A 5,151-nucleotide genomic window follows, 5' to 3' on the forward strand; every position below is an offset into this window, starting at 1 on the left:
CGATGCCCCTGGTATAGAAAGAGAGAGTTTTGGACTATCTCAGTACCCAAGGATTGAGCAAGAATATGATTAAAATAAAGTAATTTATTAGAAATATATGATTAAAACAGGGGAATGAAGGGAATAAGGATGAGCTCCTGCGTGTTCGCACACTCCACGTGCCCAGCCCGCCAGGAAGTCAGCACGGCGCTGCGCTAATCACAGGCAGTGAGACATTTCCCGCTCTCTGCAGCCGCACATCGGGAAAATGTCTCACTGCCTGTGATTAGCGCAGCACCATGCCGACTTCCTGGCGGGCTCTGCACGTGGAGTGTGCGAACACTCATTCTTAGAAGGGAACATTCCCAGACATAGTTTATATACAATCAATGGTTGCAGCCGTGCATGAATCTCAGAAGTTGCAAAAATGGTGGGTGAACCCCAATAATGGCGAGGGGTACTGGATATGGTAGATCTTGGCAATAGTCCTCTACATGTTTCTCAGCATAAGCCGCTTCCTCAGGAGGAGCCAATCATTATCATCTACAAGGTAAGTAATAATCATAATTTCATTTTCAACCAGCCATAACAAAAATACATAAATACAACAATAAAGAAAGGAAAAAAATTACAGTTGAATTTCATACATGACATAGAATTAGCATGTATTTCAGGGATCCATACATTGCTTACCCAGAGAGACCACGGCATTGGAACAGCACAGCAGAGGCACCCGAAGGTAGTTCCCCCCACGGCGGACACGGGAGGCACTAGGGAACGCTGGGTTCTGCAATTCCAAAAATTCACATGTAGTATAGTGTATAATCCATTGCCAAGGAAAGAAATAGTTAAAAAATTAGACAGAGACATAATGAGAAATAAGGAAATACAGGAGGTGGGGGGGAGAGGGGTAAAGAAGGGGAGGGAATGGGGAAATGGCAAGGAGGGAAGCGGGGGGGAAAGGAAAAAGGGGAGGGAGAGGGGAGAAGAGGGAGAGAAGGGGGGGAGAAAGCGCCAAAAAGAGGGGGGTTTGGAAGGGAGGGGGAAAAAAGGGGGGAGGGAAGGAAATGAGGGAAGATAGAGGAGGGGGAGGGGGAGAAAGGGGCGGGGGGATGGGGAAAAAAAGGGGATAGATGGGAAGAAAAGGGAGAAAGAAAAAGTAGGAGAAAGGGTAAAATTAGAAAAAAGAATGAATTGAGATAATTATCCATACATCAAAGACCAACCTAATGTGTCTAAGTTTCCGATATGGTACCCCGGGGATCAGAGACAAGAGGCTAGAGGTAGATTCATCTATTTGATATTAGAGTGACATTTTCAAGATGTTGTTTGCAGGTAGAGGTTGTGTTGTAAGTATTCCAACAATAGGTCTATCTCGACAAGAGCAGGACCTCTATGTAATATGCATGTGTATAAGAAGAGAGAACATGCATAAGCATATGTATCAATCAATAGTTGCACATATAAATGTATAGAAAATCTGAGCTTGTAATGGCACCAGTTCACCTAATTAAGGCACTGTGTCCAATACATATCATAAGATGTAACAAGCGTTCAAGGTGTACATATACAAAAATGTTTGTTTTAGCAAGATGTAGCTCACCATGTGCGGCCTCAAAGATCGTATATCTCTGGGTGTGGCCGCCTAGCTGGGAGCCGCCCTGTGTGTCCTTATGTGCCTCCACCCCGGTTCCACGCCCTCCACTTTTGGCAATATAGTATATATATATACATTTATATATGTATATATATATATATATATATATATAAATACACTAACCAGCTTATCAGCTTTTTAAGTAAAAATAATGACAAGGTGCTGGATATGGTAGATCTTGGCACTAGTTCTCTACATGTTTCGCAGCATAGGCTGCTTCCTCAGGGGGAGCCAATCATTATCATCTACAAGGTAAGTCATAATCATAATTTCATGATCAACCAGCCATAACAAAAATACATAAATACATCAATAAAGAAAGAAAAAAAATATGGTTGAATTTGATACATGACATAGAATTAGCATGTATTTTGGGGATCCATACATTGCTTACCCAGAGAGACCACAGCAGTGGAACAGCATAGCAGAGGCACTCAAAGGTAATTCCCATCACGGGGGACACGGGAGGCACTAGGGAATGCTGGGTTCTACAATTCCAAAAATTCATAGGTAACACAGTGTATAATCCATTGCCAAAGATTGAAATAGTTAAAAAATTAGATAGAGGCATAAAGAGAAATGAGGAAATACAGGAGGGGGGTAAAGAAGGGGAGGAAAGGGAAGGAAAAAGGGGAGGGGGGAGGGGGGAAGAGGGAGAGAAGGGGGGAGAAAGCGTGGAAAAGAGAGGGGGGGGTTTGGAAGGGAGGGGGAAAAAGGGGGGAGGGAAGGAGACGGGGGAAGATAGAGGAGGGGGGGCGGGGGAAGGAGGGGGGAAAGGGGCAAAGGGGGGGGAGGGGGGAAGGGGATAGATGGGAAGAAAAGGGAGGAAGATGAAGAAAAAGTAGGAGGAAGGGTAAAATTTGAATAAAGCATGAATTAAGATAATTATCCATACATCAAAGACCAACCTAATGTGTATAAGTATCTGATATGGTACCCCGGGGGGATCAGAGGCAAGAGGCTAGAGGTAGATTCAACTATTTGATATTAGAGCGACATTTTCAAGCTGTTGTTTGCAGGTAGAGGTTGTGTTGTAAGTATTCCAACAATAGGCCTATCTCGACAAGAGCAGGACCTCTATGTAATATGCATGAGTATAAGAAGAGAGAACATGCATAAGCATATGTATCAATAGTTGCACATATAAATATATAGAAAATCTGAGCTTGTAATGGCACCAGTTCACCTAATTGAGGCACTGTGTCCAATACATCTCATAAGAGGTAACAAGCGTTCAAGGTGGATATGTGGGTTTATTACATTTATAAAGATGTTTGTTTTAGCAAGATGTAGCTCACCATGTGCTGCCTAAAATGATCGTGTATCCCTGGGTGTGGCCGCTTAGCTGGGAGCCGCCCTATGCGTCCTTATGTGCCTCCAACCCGGCTCCACGCCCTCCACTTTTGGCAATATAGTATTTATATATACAGTCGTGCTCAAAAGTTTGCATACACTGGCAGAAATTGTGAAATTTTGGCATTAATATTAAAAATATGACTGATCATGCCAAAAAAAATGTATTTTATTTAAGGATAGCAATCACATGAAGCCATTTATTATCACATCGTTTTCTGGATCCTTTTTAAATCATAATGATAACAGAAATCACCCAAATAGACCTGATGAAAAGTTTACATACCCTGGAATGTTTGGCCTTGGTACAAACACAGAAGGTGGCACACACAGGTTAAAATGGCAATTAAAGGTTAATTTCCCACATTGGGCTTTTTAAAATCTCAATGAGTGTTTTTGTATAAATAGTCAATGAGTGTGTTAGCTCTCACATGGATGCACTAAGCAGGCTAGACACTGAGCCATGAGGAGGTAGAAAAGAACAGTCAAAAGACCTGCGTAACAAGGTAATGAAACTTTACAAAGATGGAACAGGATATAAAAAGATCTCCAAAGCCTTGAATATGCCAGTCAGTACTATTTAATTACTTATTAAGAAGTGGAAAATTAGGGGCTCTTTTGATACCAAATTAAGGTCAGGTAGACCAAGAAAGATTGCAGCCACAACTGGCAGAAGAATTGCACTGGATACAAAGAAAAATCCACAGGTAATCGCAGGAGAAATACAGGCTGCTCTCCAAAAAGACGGCATATTTGTTTTTAAGGAGCACAATTCAACGATACTTGAACAAAAAAGAGCTGCAGGGTTAAACTGGAAGAAGGAAGCCTTCACTGCGCTAATGCCACAAAAAATCCAAATAGGCATGTCAAGGTGTTGTTGGGCTTATTGTAACCAGGCTTTTTGTGGAACTTGTACAGTAAAGGCTTCTTTCTGGCAACTTGACCATGCAGCTCTTTTTTGTTCAAGTATCATCGTATTGTGCTCCTTAAAAACAACCACATCTTTTTTTTCCACAGCAGCCTGTATTTCTCATGAGATTACCAGTGGGTTTTTCCTTGTAACCAAAACAGTTCCTGTGGTAGTTGTGGCTAAATCTTTCTCGATCTACCTGACCTTGGCTTGGTATCAAGAGACCTTCTCATTTCCCACTTCTTATTAAGTGATTGAATAGTACTGGCTGGCATATTCAAGGCTTTGGATATGTTTTTATATCCTTTTCCATCTTTGTAAAGTTTCATTACCTTGTTACGCAGGTCTTTTGACTGTTCCTTTTTAGCTCCTCATGGCTCAGTGTCTAGCCTGCTTAGTGCATCCATGTCAGAGCTAACAAACTCATTGACTATTTATACACAGACACTAATTGTGATTTAAAAAGCCACAAATGTGGGAAATTAACCCTTAATTGCCATTATAACCCGAAAAACACTCACACACATTCACACAGGGGTGTAGCTCATTGGCAGAGCATTCCACTGCAGATTGAGAGGTCCTCGGATCAAATCCAGGTGCCCCCTGAGAGATTTGTCGACAGTTTTTCCTGAATAGAATAATGGCAGCCTGTGCATGCAGTTATAAATGGCATCAAACAGGTTAAAAACAAAACAAAAAACCTTGCAAAATGCAAATGACCTGATCTGATGTTTCAGAGATGTGGGGAGAGCTGTGTGTGGTACAACACTTCTGTGAGAGAAAGGCACGTGAAGGTAGTCTGGTCTGAGTGCATGTATTAGCTTCAAGCAGTGCTGCGTCATCAAGTCCTGACTAGAGATGGGAAGTCTTAGCGATCACCCCTCCTATGCATTACACAGCACTGTTTACGCAGACTACAATTGTTCTGTTAAGCATAGGGAGGGGGGTGCAGTGGTTGTAGCGACCCCCAAGGGTGTGCGCTGACATCTAAATAATTATAGTTGTTAGAGATGGAAAGGCCTGGAAAAATGGACAAAAAAACAGGCTTTTTAATGTTTTTTTTTTCAAAGTGTTGTTTTGGGGGGGGGGGGGGGGGTTCAGAAAAATTGGAGTAAAAAAATAAAAAGAAGCGTGGAATATGTTTATATAATGGTAAATAATATATCTATGAATTGGTATTTAAACTGTATAACACAAAGACCTTAATGAAAGATTTCTGCGACTTTATGTAAAGTCCTAAAATGATTGCAAG

General features: G+C 41.7%; 1 long non-coding RNA gene across 1 annotated transcript; it reads right to left on the minus strand.

Annotated features, from left to right (window-relative positions):
- Positions 1-295: 295 nt before the first annotated feature.
- On the minus strand, positions 296-2,124 carry LOC141146169 (uncharacterized). Its single transcript, XR_012244745.1, has 3 exons — positions 2,031-2,124; positions 673-766; positions 296-522 (listed from the first exon to the last, which is right to left on the minus strand). It is a non-coding gene; the product is annotated as an uncharacterized lncRNA (long non-coding RNA).
- Positions 2,125-5,151: the final 3,027 nt, after the last annotated feature.

Source organism: Aquarana catesbeiana, linkage group LG05, assembly GCF_042186555.1.
Source record: "Aquarana catesbeiana isolate 2022-GZ linkage group LG05, ASM4218655v1, whole genome shotgun sequence".
Lineage (NCBI taxonomy): Eukaryota > Metazoa > Chordata > Amphibia > Anura > Ranidae > Aquarana > Aquarana catesbeiana.